Below are 18,758 nucleotides of genomic sequence, written 5' to 3' on the forward strand. Positions count from 1 at the left end.
CTAATATATAAAATAGAGTGAAACATAGTTTTGTAGTTTGTAAGGCAAAGCCATCCCTTAAATGATATTATATTTATCATATTAAAATTTATTTTTAATGATATACATTCCAGTTTATTTATTTTTTTAATTTATTCATTTTATTTGGAGGCTAATTACTTTACAGTACTGTAGTGGTTTTGTCATACATTGACATGGATCCACCATGGGTGTACATGTGTTCTCCATCCTAAACTCCCCCTTCCACCTCCCTCCCCATCCCATCCCTCTGGGTCATCCCAGTGCACCAGCCCTGAGCACCCTGTCTCATGCATCAAACCTGGACTGGCGATCTGTTTCACATATGATAGTATACATATTTCAGTGCTATTCTCTCAGATCATCCCACCCTCGCCCTCTCCCACAGAGTCCAAAAGACTGTTCTTTACATCTGTGTCTCTCTTGCTGTCTCGCATACAGGGTTATCGTTACCATCTCTCTAGATTCCATATATATGTGTTCGTGTCCTGTACTGGTGTTTTTCTTTCTGCTTATTTCACTCTGTACAAGAGGTTCCAGTTTCATCCACCTCATTAGAACTGATTCAAATGTATTCTTTTTAATGGCTGAGTAATACGCCATTGTGTACATGTACCACAGCTTTCTTAGCCATTCCTCTGCTGATGGACATCTAAGTTGCTTCCATGTCCTGGCTATTATAAACAGTGCTGCAGTGAACATTAGAGTACACGTGTCTCTTTCAATTCTGGTTTCCTCAGTGTGTATGCCCAGGAGTGTGATTGCTGGGTCGTATGGCAGTTCTCTTTCCAGTTTTTTAAGGAATCTCCACCATGTTCTCCGTAGTGGCTATACTAGTTTGCATTCCCACCAACAGTGTAAGAGGGTTCCCTTTTCTCCACACCCTCTCCAGCATTTATTGCTTGTAGACGTCTAGATAGCAGCCATTCTGACTGGCGTGAAATGGTACCTCATTGTGGTTTTGATTTGCATTTTTCTGATTATGAGTGATGTTGAGCATCTTTTCATGTGTTTGTTAGTCATCTGTATGTCTTCTTTGGAGAACTGTCTGTTTAGTTCTTTGGCCCATTTTCTGATTGGGTCGTTTATTTTTCTGGAATTGAGCTGCATGAGTTGCTTGTATATTTGGGGGATTAATTCTTTGCCAGTTGCTTTGTTTGCGATTATTTGCTCCCATTCTGAAGCTGTCTTTTCACTTTGCGTATAGTTTCCTTCGTTGTGCAGAAGCTTTTAGTTTTAAGTAGGCCCCATTTGTTTATTTTTGCTTTTATTTCCATTACTCTTGGAGGTGGGTCATACAGAATCCTGCTATGATTGATGTCGGAGAGTGTTTTGCCTATGTTTTCCTTTAGGAGTTTTATAGTTTCTGGTCTTACGTTTAGATCTTTAATCCATTTTGAGTTTATTTTTGTGTATGGTGTTAGAACGTGTTCTAGTTTCATTCTTTGACAAGTGGTTGACCAGTTTTCCCGGCACCACTTGTTGAAGAGAGTGTCTTTCCTCCATTGTGTATTCTTGCCTCCTTTGTCAAAGATAAGATTTCCATATGTGTGTGGATTTATCTCTGGGCTTTCTATTTTGTTCCATTGATCTCTATTTCTGTTAAATTTTAAAACCCTAGTTTTCAAACAATGTTGAAAACAGATAGATTAAGAAAAATTACCAACAACCTTTTTGATATTTTCTTTTTTAAAAAGATAGCGAATGGTAGTTTATTAATTTTTTAAAATAAATTGTGCCCAATTTAGAAATACTTTCCATGTACACTATTCTTGGAAATTTTCTTTCAATTGTAAATATTCAGGGCACTTCACTCTATTCCACAATGACATTTTTAGTTTATTTTCCATTCTATTCTGATCTAGTTTGTACATATGTTTTTGTGCACATTAAGGAAAATGTCAACGTGTTTTAGTATTACATTTTCATTACAAAAGGTAAGCTTCCATAAAGGAACAACTGTGAAAAAGATGAAACAGTATCAAGTTTCTGTTTCATTGCCCTCCAAAGCAACCTGTGGAATTAAATAATTTCAATTTTGACCTCTACTGCAAATGATCAATCAGCTGAGACATATTAATATGACTGACAAAAGAAGATACAATTGGCCAACGAAATGGCCAGAGATGAATTGATCTTAGTTTTTACAATCTTTATTTGCACAATACAGATATAAATATTCAACTCTTTCATTAAATGTGTTCAGTAAATACTTATGGTCTTTCCAGTGGTCATATACAGTTGTGAGAGCTGCACTGTAAAGAAGGAAGAATGCCAAAGAATTGATACCTTCGAACTGTGGTGCTGGAGAAGACTCCTGAAAGTCTCTTGGACAGCAAGGGGATCAAACCAGTGAATCTTAAGGGAGATCAACCCTGAATTTTCACGGAAAGGACTGATACTGAAGCTAAAGCTCAAGCTCCAATATTTTGGTCATCTGATGCGAACAGACAACTCATTGGAAAAGTACCTGATGCTGGGAGAGATCGAGGGCAGCAGGAGAAGATGGTGTCAGAGGATGAGATGGCTGGAAAACATCACCGATGCAATGGACGTGGGCAACTTGGGCAAATTCTGGGAGATGGTGAGGGACAGGGAAGCCTGGGGTGCTGCAGTCCATGGGGTCACAAAGAGTTGGACATGTCTGGGTGACTGAACAGCAAGAACAGGGAATATTTATTTAGGAGCTAACAGGTGTTAGGCACTAGTCGTTTGTGATCTAGAAGAGTAAACAAAACATCAGTTCAGTTCAGTTCAGTTCAGTCGCTCAGTCGTGTCCGACTCTCCGCGACCCCATGAATTACAGCATGCCAGGCCTCCCTGTCCATCACCAACTCCCGGAGTACACTCAAACTCATGTCCACAGAGTCGGTGATGCCATCCAGCCATCTCAGGCCCCTTTTTCTCATTATATAAGAATTATTTTGAGAAGACAGATATTTACAGGGAAAAACGTAAACATATCGCATTGTATGTTAGATTGCTTGTTAGATTGTGATAAAAGCTAGGGAAACAAGCCTAAGTTGGGGTAAGAGTGCCTGTGGTGAGACGTTTAATAGAATAATGAAGGGTGGCTTATCTAATAAAGTTACCTTGAGCAGGCCTCAGAGGACAGTAAATGAATAAACCAAGCTTTGAGGATGAACTCGGCAGGCAGAGAAGATGCCTAAGGCGAAGGTGCCCCTCTATGGACTGTGCCTGCCAGGAGCAGTGAGGAAGTCAAGGAAGTGGACATAAAGTGAGGAGTTTGGTGGTCAATTTGGAGGAGTCAACAAGAGCACGAATGGCCTGACCTAGCTTACTGTTTGTGTGTGGGGTGTGTGTGTGTGTGTGTTTAGATCTGTTTAATCAGAAAGGGGGTAAGAAAAGTAGCAAGGTGTGTATCTGTGTGGGTTCTTATTCTTTCCTACTAACAGTGCTAAATTCTTTATCTGATTCTTGGACTTCCCTGATAGCTCAGTTGGTAAAGAATCCACCAGCAATGCAGGAGACCCCAGTTGGATTCCTGGGTCGGGAAGATCTGCTGGAGAAGGGATAGGCTACCCACCCCTATATTCTTGGGCTTCCCTTGTGCCTCATTTGGTAAAGAATCCGCCTGCAATGCGGGAGACCTGGGTTCAATCCCTGGGTTGGGAACATCCCCTGGAGAAGGGAAAGGCTACCCACTCCAGTATTCTGGCCTAGAGAATTCCATGGTCTATATAGTCCATGGGGTTGCAAAGAGTCTGACATGACTGAGCGACTTTCACTTTCAATTTTGATTTAATTAAAGGACTCTCTGTGTTAGAATTTTATTTCTATTTTACATGTAAAGATATGGTCTTCAGATTCTGTTTTGATCTGCTTCCTAAACACATTCTTTTCAGTTCAGTTCAGTTGCTTAGTCGTGTCCGACTCTTTTCGACCCCATGAATCACAGCATGCCAGGCCTCCCTGTCCATCACCAACTCCCACCAAAACAGTCTTTCTGGGATCCCAGGGAGGCCAATGAGAAGCACTAAAGAATGCCTTCAAGTCAGCATGGTGTAGATAGGGTGTGGAAATTGGCCCCAGATTTGTCTGGGTTTGAATCCCAGTGTTGCTACTAGTTAGCTAAATTGACACTTATTCACAGAGCTATACAAATATTTCAGATGATCATTGGTTTCATTGTCTATGCAATGAGTGTAAAACTTTCATGTCTGTAAAGATGGACTTCCCAGATGGTACAGAAGTAAAGAATTTGCCTTTCAATGTAGAAGAGGCAAGAGACTCAAGTTCAGTCCCTGGGCTGGGAAGATCCCCTGGAGAAGGAGATAACTGCCCACTCCAGTATTCTTGCCTGGAGAAATCCATGGACAGAGGAGCCTTGTGGGCTATATTCCATAGGACTGCAAAGAGGTGGACCCTACAGGCACACACACAATTAAAACAGGAGCTAGCCTAGAATTGCCAGATGTAGATAATGTCAGTTCCTTTCTTCTCCTTACCTTTAATTAGAGAGAATGGGGATCAAGCGATTTGATCAACCAGCTTTGGGGAAATTGACGGAGAAAAAGAGCGTGTGTGGGACTGCCCTGTGAGGCAAAGCTCTGTTGCTGGAGGAGAGTTGAGGTGTGTGGTCTGATCCTTTGCAGGGTTTGTGGTTCAAGGACTGAGAAGAACTAATGTAAGGGGAGATTTGATTCAGAATTGGTGGAGGTAGAGGTGGGGTGGGTGGTCACATTCTGAAGGTGGAACTAGCAGATGTGAAATGGGAAGTGAAAGAAAGTGAGGGATTAATCATGATTATCAGCTTTTTGTCAAGAAAAAACTAAGGAGTGTATGGGACTATCAAGTGAGGCAGATTGCAGCAGAGAAAGGTCCCTTCTCTTGAGTTGATGGCACACTTGAATATGACTCACAAGTTCCAGGCAGAAGATTTGGGAGCCCCAACAAATTGGCATTTAAATAGGAAACCAAAAGTGCATTAATTGCTTCTACAACAAGATGAAGTCGTTTTCATTTTATATTTACTTACATTGTAATACTGTAAGAATTTCTGAGGGTGTTGTTCATTTCAAATTTTTTCATTTAAAGAAAAACAATAATATTCTAACAGACATATTCATGAAGAATAGTATTACCAGAATGAGAGGAAAGTAAAAATAATACAAGATATTACTTGAATAATATTTTGTAAATTTTATGCAGACAAACTTTCTCTACATGCCTTGGACTTAACATTTTCTCTTGTCATTTTCTTTGCCCTTATATTTATAATATGAACCACTGACGGGATTGAGTTTATTGTTGTTTAGTTGCTAAGTCGTGTCTGACTCTTTGCGACCCCATGGACTGTAGCCCACCAGGCCTCTCTGTCCATGGGATTTCCCAGGCAAGAATACCGGGGTGGGTTGCCTTTTCCTTCTCCAGGGGATCTTCCCAACCCAGGGGTCAAACCCACATCTCCTGAATTGGCAGGTGGTTTCTTTACTTCTGAGTCACCAGGGAAGCCCTGAGAATGAGTTCAATGAGTAGTTAATTGGAATTGGAAGTCACAGGAAAAACATAGCAAGAGAAAATAAGATTTATAGGTATGTACATCATTGTCTCTAGATTATTTCACTTGTTAGTCAATAGATTGTAATTATAAGCTATATAAATAGCTAAAGTAATTTAGATTCAAAGATGTTTTAGAGTCTTGTCTTGGCTTACTAGGACTGCCATCACAAAATACCACTGACCCGGTTGTTTAAAAGACCGAACACTATTCTCTAGCGTTCTGGAGGCTGGGATTTAAGGTCGAGTTGGATTTTTCTGAGCAGTCCGTCCTTGGCTTTGAGATGACTGCCTTCTCATTGGGTTCTCTCATGGCTTTCTCTCTGTGTGGAATTAAGACTCCAACAGAAAAGTGTAAGATGATAATATTAAGTTCAGAATACACACATGGCTATTAAACAAAACTGGGATTTTCCTTCTCCCAGACTCCACAATGCAAGCTGAGCACATGTAGTGTTTGACAGCAGACTGAGGCCTGAGACTAGAGGTGCATCCAGTGGGTAGGGAGCAGGGGTCACTTGCAGAGTCTTATGTGAGGAGACATATAAATGCTGATACTTAAATTGTTGCTTACTTTGATTTGAGTCAAATTACCTGTAGGCCATTTAAAAATGTGTTTCTTTTTGAATTAATATTTAACTTTTATTGAAGTATAGTTGATTTGCAATGTTGTGTTAATTTCAGGTATACAGCAAAGTGATTCCGTTTTACATATATGTATCTCCGTACGTATCTGTGGGCTTCCCTGGGCTTTGCTTTTGCAGTAAAGAATCCGCTTGCCCATGCAGGAGATGAGGGCCCAAGTCCTGGGTGGGGAAGGCGCCCTGGAGGAAGCAGTGGTCGCCCCTGGTGGCCGCTGTCTGGTCTCTGAGTCCGCTGCTCTCCCAGCGCGTTCAGCAGTTTGCTGTGTTCCTGAGGCTCCGCGCGTGAGGGTCTCACTGAGTGTCTGTCCTTCTCAGGCTTACTTCACTGAGTGCCAGACCTTCCAGATCCATCCACGCTGCTGCAAACGGCATATCTGAATTTTTACGGATGAGTAGTATTCTATTGTGGAGAAGGCAGTGGCACCCCACTCCAGTACTCTTGCCTGGAAAAGCCCATGGACGGGGGAGCCTGGGGGGCTGCAGTCCATGGGTTGCTAAGAGTCGGACACAACTGAGCGACTTCACTTTCACTTTTCGCTTTCATGCATTGGAGAAGGCAATGGCAACCCACTCCAGTGTTCTTGTCTGGAGAATCCCAGGGACGGGGGAGCCTGGTGGGCTGCCATCTATGGGGTCGCCCAGAGTCGGACACGACTGAAGCAACTTAGCAGCAGCAGCATATATATACAGACACATATAACATCTTTTTTATCCATTCATTGGCTGATGGATACTTAGGTTAATTTCATATCTTGGCAAGTGTAAATAATACTGCTTTCAACAGTGGGCTCCATGTACTTTTTTGAAATGAGGTTTTGGTTTTCTTCAAATATATCCTCGGGAGTAGAATTGCTAGATCATATGGTAGCTCTACTTTCATTTTTTTGAGGAACCCTTTCTGTAGTGTCTGTTGCAATTTACATACCCACCAACAGGGTGGGAAGGTTCGCCTTTCTCAATATCCTCACCAACATTTGTTATTTGTGTACCTCATTGTTTGTATTTTTAATCTGCATTTCCTTAATGATTAATGATGCTGAGCATCTTTTCATGTGTTGCTATTGAGTATTTTTATTTTATTTTTGTTAGGCTGATATGTACAGGTATAAATCTTAACACCTGTGCAGTTTCTTTTATATTTCTCCCACTTAGATGTGGGTCTAGGCCCTTTCCTTTAACAAGAGTTGATACAGGGTGATGAGGGCTTATTTACCACTGACAGATGTCCTGGAAATAACACTGTGTATTGTCCACAGTTAAGCCTGAAAAGGCCATGAGCCACTCAGGTCAATCTCCTGTTGGAGCCCTCCACCACCGACAATGATCTCTGCCGTCCTGCCTTCTAGGAGGAGGCCCAGGCCTCGTGGGGAGGCTTCCTGAAGCTCCGCCAGCAAACCCAGCTTCAGCTGCAGACGTGGAGTAATGTCACCTCCAGAGGAGTCCAGCTCCTAGTGTTATTGTCAACCTCAGCTGGTGAGTCTCCTCTCCTGAGACTCCAACATCCTAAAGCAGAAAGAGCCAGCCCCACGGCACTCTGTCTGAATTCCTCACCTTGGGACCAAAGTGGATGTCACATGCCATCACATGGGGGTTAGTTTATAAAAATAATTTATATTAAACACAACGAGAAAAACACACTTGTAGAAAATTCACGGGTTGCAACAGAACATACTTTAAAATCTGTTTCCTTCCTTCCCTATTCTGCAGCCTTCTAGATGCTGTCTCTGGAAGTAATGTTATTTTTTCCAGATTTATTAATGGAACTATCAGATATCATGACACTCTGCCACGCATGTTTCTAAGAGCTTAACCTACATTTACTCATTAGCTCTTCGCTCACCATGAATTCTCAGGTGGTAGCTGGAAGGGAAGTCTTCTGCTTCATTCTGATTTCCTTCCAAAACTGGGTGTCTGAACTGCTGTCCTTTACTCCTTTTAGAATTATATTCCTCCAATATATTTGAAAATACAGTCCCTAGGGATTTGCCTGGCAGTCTAATGATTAGGATTTCCCCTTCCAAAGTAGGGGGTGTGGGATGTGGGTTCAATATCTGGTCAGGAACTAATATCCCACATGCCTCAGAGCCAAAAATCCAAAAACATAAAAAAACAACTAAGAAATATTGCAACAAATTCAGTCATTTTTTAAAAATCTTATTAAAAAAGAAATAGAATCCCTAATTTTTTTTTAAATTTTATTCCTCAGTTTCCTTGTTTATACACACACACACATTTTCCATCAATCTAGCAAGCACTAAAATTGTTCATTTAGATTAACAATATTACCTGTTATTTTCCACCCTTGGTTCATATCTCAGTTGGGTAATCCTTGGAAAAAACTTGACACCATATTAATTATCGTTTTACTTCATCAAAGACCCACTTAATCTGTTAGTTCAGATATTTGGAGGTGAGCTGAGTCAGCAATGAAGGGCTTCCTTGCTGGCTCACACAATAAAGAATCTACCGTCAGTGCAAGAGACACAGGTTCTATCCCTGGGTTGGGAAGACCCCCTGGAGAAGGGAATGGCTACCCACTCCGGCATTCTTGCTTGGGGAATCCTATGGACAGAAGAGTGGCTGGCTACAGTCCACTGAGATGCAAAGAGCCCAACAGCATTGAGTGACTAACACTTTCACACTTTTTTTTTTTTAAGTAACGATAAGGCTTTGTACTACACCTGGGCTTCCCAGATGGCTCAGTGATAAAGAATCTGCCTGTCTATGCAGGAGGCACAGGAAATAAGAGTTCCATCCCTGGGTTGGGAAGATCCCCTGGAAAGGAAATGGCAACCCACTCCAGTATTCTTGCCTTGAAAATCCCATGGACAGAGGAAGCTGGCGGGCTACAGTCCATAGGGTTTCAAAGAATCAGATGCTATTGAACACAAAGGTACACACACACAATACAGGATTCCATACTTTGTAAGGGCACCTAATTTGTTTTAAATGGGGCAACTTTTGGAAAAGGAAATGGCAGCCCACTCCAGTATTCTTGCCTGGAAAATCCCATGGACGGAGGAGCCGGGTGGGCTACAGTCCATGCAGTGGCAAAGTGTTGGACATGACTGAGCGACTTCACTTTCACTTTTTCATCTTTCTCTTAAAGTTTTCACTTCTATGTTTTAGGGGGCTGGTCACTTATCATCCTATAGCCGCTGTTCATGGCCATGAGAATGGGGAGTAATTAGGTATTGAATTATAATCCAGAACACACATTTAATCCTAGAGTTTTGGGTTGTCTAAAATTCTTCATGTAGAAAAACAGTAACTACACTTTCACCTAACCTATAGGTGAAAACCCAGTGGATTGTTTTTTGTTACTTGTTCAGTGAATAGCCAGGCTTTACACACAGTAACAGATAACTTGTTAAGTGAATTGGCAGAGACTGAGAGATGAGTAAGTCTGTTCATTTAGGTGCATAGAGAGAAAAGGAAGTAATATATGTAGAGAAGGAGAAAAGGATTTATGTAATTTGATAAGTATATGCATTATACAATAAGAATATGACATTTTGCAGTTGAATTTCAATTAATGCTGCTTTTCATTTCAACTGGAACATAATTTAAGTTATCTGATCTAGACACATCTGGTTACTTAGAAATCTTGGAAATGATATATGTAGAGGAAGAGAATTCCTTTTATTGTCAACGTGTCAGCCTTGTTCCTCTTCACCCTGAGATGTTCACAAACAACTGTATTTGGGGGGCAGGCCATTTTCTCTCATATACATTATTTTCTTAATCAGAGAGGAATCTGTGAACCTGGGATTCAGTTTTTGAAATAAAATATTTACTGTGAAAAGCCCAGTTTGTCCATAGAAACACACATTCTGGACAGCAGCAGTTGGACTCATCCTGTGCAGAGTCCAGTTTACTCTGAAAGTTCTATGATGAATCGTCTCCACTGTAATGTGATACTGCGCATTCTGCACCAGGTGTCGCTTTATGAGCTTAGAGGTTCATATATGGTGTCGAGTGAGAAGAGCTCACCTTCAACCTTGTGAGTGAAAATAGGCAACCTGAACTGTTGTTTTGGAGGTAGGTTCCTACTGCCTGTTTCTTCAAACGGGCTGTTTAACTTTTACTGACTTTTTTTCCTCATATTTTTAAAATTTCCATCACTTTACAGAGATATAAATGTATTTTATAGTTTTGTTTGATTCCTTAATTCATATTTTTTGGTTCTTCTGTCAGATGTCTGCCTTAAATATCTTCCTAAATTAGAAAAATGTACAGTTGCCTAGTGACAGTTTTGTACACACTCTTCCAGAGAACAGATGGAAAGAACCGAAGCAGGAGAACCATGAGGTCTCCCCAACAATGGGCATTGCATGGAAAGGGAATTGCAGCTCAGCAGACAGGAGGGTCATAGGTCTCTATCATTGAAAGCTGGCATGCATTTTAGTGTTTCTTTTTCCCCGCTGTTAGGTTATCATTAGTTAATATGCAGAAGCTCTACCTCATTTCTTTCCTGCTCCTCTCCTTTGCTCTCCTTCATCCAGCAAAGAGAATATTCAATGGCAGCTCAGTCCATAGTTACTAACCTCCCACATGCATACACTCCACCTTGTATCCCCATCAAAAAAAAAGAAAAACAGAACACTGAGGGATTGGTGATCAGCCTCACCAGCGTCCTGACAGCTACTCCGTGTCTCACTGATTTCCCAGGAGGACCTGTTGGAGGAACTCTTCCAGGGCTGGAATGAGGAGCAGGAACTGAATACCCTGAAGGTATGGTCACCTCTCCTTATCTGGGATAAGACTGTTGCTTCACTTCTTTCTTTTTTATTCAGTCGAATACAGTTATCTTAGTCTGACAATGTACATTATCCCTGATGCATACAGTTTATTTGGTTGCTGGAGCATTGAGCGTATATCAATTATCAACACAGACCTGATTCAGAAGGACATTTTAAAACAAAAGCATCAGTTACTACTGTATAAGAGTAGGTCCTTTCCTCAGCAGAAATTTTTCCTCTTTGAAACACAATTTTGTTATTGTTGGTCAAATGGAAACGGAGAGATCTTACGTGAAATAGGCCACCGTTTTCAGCACGGGAGCCTTTCTATTTTCTTTTGGGGCCATTGACTTAAGGAGTTTTAGTTTTCTGAGAAGAAAAATCAGAGAACAGAAGACTTAGTGCAGAGAATAAAAGATGCTGACACCCTCACACTGTTTTCTTCTCTCTCATCACAGGTTTATGAAACAGCCAAAGAGATTTCTTCATATTCAGGGATATACATCCCTCTGATCAGATACAATCTAATTGATGAAGGTGGGGCTCTTTGCTGCCTCAGTTTTTGGAGGAGCCCTGAATTTGGGTTCTTACACGTGGTGAGACCAAGAGAATGACCTCCCAGGCAAAAGTGCTGGCCCAGTTCTAGTGACTTCAGAAGCAACTGCATCATTTAGATGGTGTGGGATTGTGTGAAGGAGTCTGCTTGGAGGTGGGCATGTGTTGAAACCACATAGTATGACTGTGAATGTGCCTGTCTGTATATTTCCTCAGGAGATATTTCCTCTTAGACAATAAAACTGTCAAAAAATTGTCTTTCCAAAAAAGTCTCATTAACACTACACAGTCTCTGCGCATTCCGTCTTATGCCATCAACATAACTCTTCCCCGGGTTTGGTCCGTGTTCCCATTAGATGGCTGGAGATGGTGCAGAAATCAATGTTCTCAGCTTTTGATTTCTTAAGTGGAAAAGTCAAACTGAAAACCCAGGGCTGGGTCTGAGAATGAATGCTCTGGACCCCTGACCTGGCTGTGTCAATGAGACGAGTGATCCTCAGTCATGGAGCCAGGGATTCCTGCTCCAAGTTCATGCCTGGAAGTACTAGTAGCTCCAGAGTTCCAGACCCTGCCCTTCATTATAAGGTGGCCTGTGTGGTCACAGAACCCAGGGCAGCTACTGGGGGGATTAATGGCCAACTTCGGCATGTCTTTAGTGTGAAAGTTACTTCTGGACCCTCATCCTTCTGACAGCTAACAGAGAGTTGTGTAGCTTCATGTAGACAATACAGGTCATATCCGTCAGTGCAGGTGTCAGAGCTTAAACTAGGGCACAAACAGATAAGAATCAGGAAGATGTGTTATTGTACTGGGTAACAGTACCATAATCCTTTCAATTGATGAAACCCTGCAGCACACACCCAAGGGACAGTGGCAACTAAGAACTCAAAGTAAAACTTGATTGTTAGCTTGGTGACCATGACTCTTGTTGAAAATCTCCTACCTGTGTGGTTTAAAGATAGTCAGTGCTCAGTCTGTGCTTTTTCTGAGGAGTTGTCCCACTAAACATTTGGCCTCTCTGACTATGGACAGCCACTGACTCAGTGGACAGGCACACACTGTGTACAAAGCAAGCATGTAGAGAAAAATATGATATTATTGATAGTAGCTGTATTTAAATGCAGGAATTCTGTATTATCAAATCTTGTATATTTGATTTTCTTGAAGACAAGTGATTAGTGAATTAATACAATAGCATATTTCTCTCAGGATTGAATTCAGTCCTCTAACAGAGTTTACTTTCAGTTCAGTTCAGTTGCTCAGTCGTGTCCAACTCTCCGCGACCCCATGAATCACAGCATGCCAGGCCTCCCTGTCTATCACCAACTCCCGGAGTTCACTCAAACTCATGTCCACAGAGTCGGTGATGCCATCCAGCCATCTCATTCTCTGTCGTCCCCTTCTCCTCCCGCCCCGAATCTCTCCCAGCATCAGAGTCTTCTCCACTGAGTCAACTCGTCGCATGAGGTGGCCAAAGTATTGGAGTTTCAGCTTTAGCATCAGTCCTTCCAATGAACACCCAGTATTGATCTCCTTTAGAATAGACTGGTTGGATCTCCTTCCAGTACAAGGGACTCTCAAGAGTCTTCTCCAACACCACAGTTCAAAAGCATCAATTCTTCGGCGACCAGCTTTCTTCACAGTCCAACTCTCACATCCATACATGACCACTGGAAAAACCATAGCCTTGACTAGACGGACCTTTGTTGGCAAAGTAATGTCTCTGCTTTTTAATATACTATCTAATCAAGTACAAAATCTCATAGAAAGCATGATATAGTAGCAGCAACTGTGGATCCTGGAGGAAGAATGATCTGGGAAAAAATCAAGAGACAGTGACAAGTTAGCAGGAGCTCAAAATAAGCAGGAGGAGTCGTGGGTCTCTTTCATTGAACGGTAGCATTCATTTTAGAGTTTCCTTTTTATTAGATTGACTATTTCCTTTTGATTAGGTTTCTCTTAGCTGGAGGGCAAAGCTCTGTTTTCATTTCCTTCCTCCTCTCCTTTTCTTTCCTTCCTCCTCTGAAGAGAATGGATGAACACAAATTCACCTCATTCTCATTAACCTCCCACAGCCATAAACAGCACCCCGTGTCTACACAAACAGAAAACCCCCTGAATGTTTGCAAAGCAGCCTCACCAGTGTTGTAACAGCTATTCTGTGTCCCTCTAGATCTAACTGAGGACCTGCCAGTCAACCCACCTCGTGACAGGACAGAGGAGACTCCGTGTATCTCCAAGGCAAGCTGTTTTTTTTGTTGGTTGGTTGGTTTGTTCTGGTCTGAGATAGAAATATTGTTTCATTTCTCTTTCAGTGGAATTAAGTAATGAGTCTCTGAGGGTGTTTGTTCCTGTTAGAGATGATTCCCTTGGTTGAGAAAATGTGGAGTGAGAGTCTTATTACCCATTCATGATGCCTCAGTCCACAGGATATTAAAATTGTTAGCATCCATTATACCCTGCAGAGTACAGAGTTTTCTCTGCTGCAGCAACATTTCCCCTAGGAAAAGAATTCTGCCATTTCCATCGCAGATGGACTTGGAAGTTCCATCCTCCAGGCACAGGTCTTGCCTTTCATCCTGAGTACTGGTGCTTTGATCTTGCTGGGTTCCCTGGACTCCACCAGTGTTCCTCATCAGGTTTTCTACTGTCACCAAATAAACCAAAGACTGTGCATCTTTGCGATCTTCTCCTCACAGTGTCTTCTCTTCTGTACTTGCAGGTGGCCCTTCCAGAATGTGAAAGCGGGATGTATTCTAGAATCATTCACTTGGGCAGAAAAAGCTGTCTAGATGGGAAATTTGGGGTTTCTCACTGGTTTTAGGGCAGACGCACACTGATTCCAGATTCCTGCTGGGAATGAGTATAGGGGCCCTGGTGGTAAAAGTAGCTTGCAAGTAGAATAATGTGGCCAGTACTATAGTTCCAGGAAGAAGCTGTGTTATTGTTAATAGTGCAGGTTTGTGTCCATGGGACTAGGTATGTCTCTCTGTGTCATGAATAGTGTGATTCTTTGTGTGCGTGTGATTTTTTCGTGTTGTGTTTTTCTCTATATATGTCACTCTAAATGTCACTGTTCCTGGTGTCATCTTCCCCCTGAAAATTCCCATCACCATTGTGCCTTGAATGAGTATGTGTGTAAGAATTAAAGTATACACGTTTGCTGTAGGATTTGATTTTACAGCAAGAGAAATCCTTTAACCTGGAAGATAAATTAGATCACTACCTAGGAAAACAGTTACAGGATTTTTAAAATTTTTATTAATATTTTTATTGTCTCTGCTGGGTCTTCATTGCTGCACAGGCTTTTCTCTACTTGTAGAGAGCGAGGGCAGCTCTATAGCTGTGGTGCATAGACATCACTTTGGAGGCTTCTTTTGCTGCAGAACATGACTTCTAGGGCTCTCAGGCTTCAGTGGTTTTGGCACGTGGGCTCAGTAGCTGCGACTCTTGGGCTCTAGGGCATAGGCTCAGTAGTTGTGGGTCACTAGCTTAGTTGCTCCAGGGTGTGTGGAATCATTCCAGACCAGGGATTGAGCCTCTATCTCCTGCATTGGCAGGTAGATTCTTAACCACTTAGCCTAGGGAAGCCCTGCAGGCTTCTTAATGAGCAAAACTGTGTTTCAGAAGCCCCTTTACTGCGTCAGTCACACCTTCATTTAATAGTAAATCTCACCTCTTAGTAGGTCTCCTGGCGTTTTGACTGGTCATGATTCATCACTATGCCACTTCGCTCATTCAAACTCTTTCCAATTCCAGCCTCAGAATGAGTCCTCCCCCCTCACCTAAGGCACCTATTGGTACTGGGGAAGCTCTTTCCTTCTGCTGGGAGCCCCTGGTGTTACCCAGATGACACACCCAGTTCTAGAGGAGTCTGAGAAAGGAGGAGCCTCCAGGCATAGAGGGAGGAAGTCCAGTCCAGCTTTGCCTCTTAAGCTTTGAAGTGTCCAGTCAGTCTGGTTAACTCAATGCAACATGTTGCTCTGCATGTCTCTAGAACATTTCCACCTTGCAACTAAACTTTTACAACCACCCTTCTACTCTCTGCTTCTCTTGAGTTTTCGCGCAGGTCAATGGAATCGTGCACTGTTTGTCTTACTGTGACTGGCTAATTTCACTCTTAACTATATTTTTCCACTTCATTTATTGTTGCAAATGACAAGATTTCCTTCAGTTTTAAAGACTGAATCACATTCCAGTGTATGTATACATCACATTTTCTTTATTATCTGCTTCTGGACACTGGACAGTATTTCCATCTTGGTTGTTGTGTACAATGTGGCAATGGATATGAAATTGTAGGTATATCCTGGAACATTCTAGTTTTATATCCTTTGGACATAAACTCAAATAAGTGATTGCTGGATCTTACGATCATTTTTGGATCTTAATAATTTTTGGAGGGACTTCCAAACTGTTTCATAATGGGTATGTCCTTTTCCATTCCTACCAACAGGATACAAAAGTTGCACTTCTCCACATCCTTGCTAACATCTGTTATTTTCTATTTATAATACACATCCTGAAAGGTGATATCTCCTTTGGACCTGATTTCTGTTTCACTGATACTTAGTGATGTTGAGCACTTTTCTTACATATATTGATCACTTCTATGAAGAAATGATATTGAAGCTTTTTACAGATGTGAGAGTTGGACTAATGAGAAAGCTTAGCACTGAAGAACTGATGCTTTTGAACTGTGGTATTGGAGAAGACTCTTGAGAGTCCCTTGGACTGCAAGGAGATCCTGCCAGTCCTGAATATTCATTGGAAGGACTGATGTTGAAGGTGAAACTCCAATACTTTGGCCACCTGATGCGAAGAACTGACTCATTTAAAAAGACCCTGATGCTGGGAAAGATTGAGGGCAGGAGGAGAAGGGGACGATAGAGGATGAGATGTTTGGATGGCCTCACCGACTCAATGGACATGAGTTTGAGTAACTCCGGGAGTTGGTGATGGACAGGGAGGCCTGGTGTGCTGCAGTCCATGGGGTCGCAAAGAGTGGGGCACGAATGAACAGCTGAACTGACTGACTGAAAATTCAGTTATTTGGCTGCTGCTGTTTTGATGTTGAGTTGTAGTAGTTTCTTTGATATTCTGGATGTAGGCCCCTTATTCAGATACAAATTTTGCAGATACTTCCTCTCATTCTATCGGTTGCCTTGTTGTTGATTGTTGAGACTGTCCTTTCTTCACTTGGTAAGTTCAGAACCTTGGCAAAGATCATTTGGCCACACATGTGTCAATTTATTTGCAATTCCCTTCTTATGGTTCATTGGTCTCTCTTCCTGTTTTGTTGCTTGTACAACACTGTTTTGACTGTTGTGGCATTCTTATGTGTTTTGAATTCAGGAAGCCTTAAGGCCCCATGTTTTTTCGCTCAAGATATTTTCTCTTTCGGTTTCTTTTAGGTTCCATAAGTATTAGTATTCTGGGTTTATTTTTTTTTCCATTTCTATAAAATTGAAATGAGATTTTGTGAGTTACAATATATATGTGCATCACTTAGTTGTATAAGGTCAACAGCACTAAATATTCCAGTCTATGAATATGGTATGTCATTCTATTTACTTGTCTCTTCTTTCTTTCAACAGTGTCCTATGGTTTTCAATGCACAAATCTTTCACTTCCTATGGAGCCTTTTGCACTAACTTGTTTGAGTCATCTGAGTCAGGGATGGGAAAGATGGGCTCATGAAGAGAGGGAATGTCCTCCCCCACCTCTGTGCCTGCCCTCTGGTTACTTGTAGTCCAGGTGTGCAGGGCCATGCCCTTCACCTCTGCCTACAAGTGAGCCCCCTGCTGGGAATTTTCTTTAAATCTGAGTGTTCATCTTACTATTGAAATGTCCAGAAGCACTCTCCCAATGCCTGGCCTGTGTTCAAGAACCCCAGGTATACTTACATATGAATGAGCATATCAGACCATCAAATCTTCTGCAATAAAGAAAAACCGGAACAGCAGTTCAGTGTCTTTTCCTTATCTTTGGAGCTCTTAGAGCTCAGTGTTCCAGTGCAGTAGCCACTACTCAGATCAGCCAATTTATCATGAATATACTTCAAACAATAATTAATATATCATATTAAAAAAACCCCACAAAAACCACACAATTTCTTGGTGACACTAGTGATATTTCAAGTGTGTCCATAAATGTTGAAACTTCGGTTTCATAAGCTTGAAAGTAAGAGCTATATTGAGCGTGTGGAAATGTAAGGTTCAAAGGTGATTCTCTGAGCATCTCTCTCTCATGTGAAATTTTGCAACTGTGATCAACATCTTGCTGAAGGGCTCTGACTCCACCCAGCACAGGGGAGGTCTGTGAGCCTGGAGGGAAGACCAGGGAGCTGCTGTGAGAGCCGAGAGGAGGAGGAGACGTGGGGGGCAGCTTGTGTGATGACGGTGTCATTGCTCACGGTTGTCTCTCTGCAGAATGTATCCTAGAGATTACTAGCAGGAGTGGTGTGGGAGAGAACTAGGAAGGGCACAGTTCCCAGCGAGAGCAGGATTTACAGGGAGAGGGTTCCTGAACCACTCAGGGTATCCCTGTTTCTTTGGAGATAAAATGGGTGAACATGAACTGAGGATTTAAATTGGAGGGAGAGGGTTTCTGGACCACTTGGGAGAGAAAAGAAGGTGAATAGAAACTGAAGAAGAAGGACACACGTGTGAAGTTGTGATTGGTTCCTCGTATTTTAATGAAATGATAGAACTCTGTGTCCATGTGTTTTGTTGTGCTATAGTTATCTCTTGTTATAGACATCTCTTCTTGCTTTTACGTTTAGAAATGTCTTTTCTCACAAGACTCCTCTTTCTTTGTCCTTTCATTGACAAATATGAAAGAATGGCTTATGGTTAGTGCCTTCAGGGTCTTATATACAAGGGGCTTTGGCTTCATGTTTAAATTCTCCTATGACGGCCAAATCCTAATGGGACCAAAAGTCTAACAGTTACTTGACACTGCAGTCCAAGTTCTTGCAGTGAGTGTCAGGTTCAGGGTGAGACATGAACTCCCTACGTCTGTATTTTCAGGACTTGTAGATTGCCCTCACGTTTGTCCTCATTGTTTGTTCCTCATGTAAAGGGTGTTCTCAGGGTTGGATAAGTCGAAACACACAGGCTCTGGTGTCCCAGTGTGGACTGAGTCTCCTGAGGCTCATCTCTGCTTCCAACGCAAGGATTCTGTGCTGAAGGTGCTTTCATGTGAGAGCCGTCCATGTCCAGCTGCCCCTAGAGACCAACATGGCCACAGATTCTAGAAAATGTGAAGGAGCCGCTGG

The 18,758-nt window shown here is 42.0% G+C and overlaps 1 long non-coding RNA gene across 1 annotated transcript; it reads left to right on the plus strand.

The window, feature by feature from the left end:
- The first annotated feature begins 7,530 nt into the window (after positions 1–7,530).
- Positions 7,531–11,517, plus strand: LOC148775053 (uncharacterized). The gene is made up of 4 exons (XR_016039525.1): positions 7,531–7,772; positions 9,989–10,223; positions 10,854–10,916; positions 11,383–11,517. It is a non-coding gene; the product is annotated as an uncharacterized LOC148775053 (long non-coding RNA).
- The last annotated feature ends 7,241 nt before the right edge of the window (positions 11,518–18,758 follow it).

This window comes from Moschus berezovskii, chromosome 17 (genome assembly GCF_049115385.1).
Source record: "Moschus berezovskii isolate FMDL1 chromosome 17, NW_MosBer_1.0, whole genome shotgun sequence".
Taxonomy (NCBI): Eukaryota; Metazoa; Chordata; class Mammalia; order Artiodactyla; family Moschidae; genus Moschus; species Moschus berezovskii.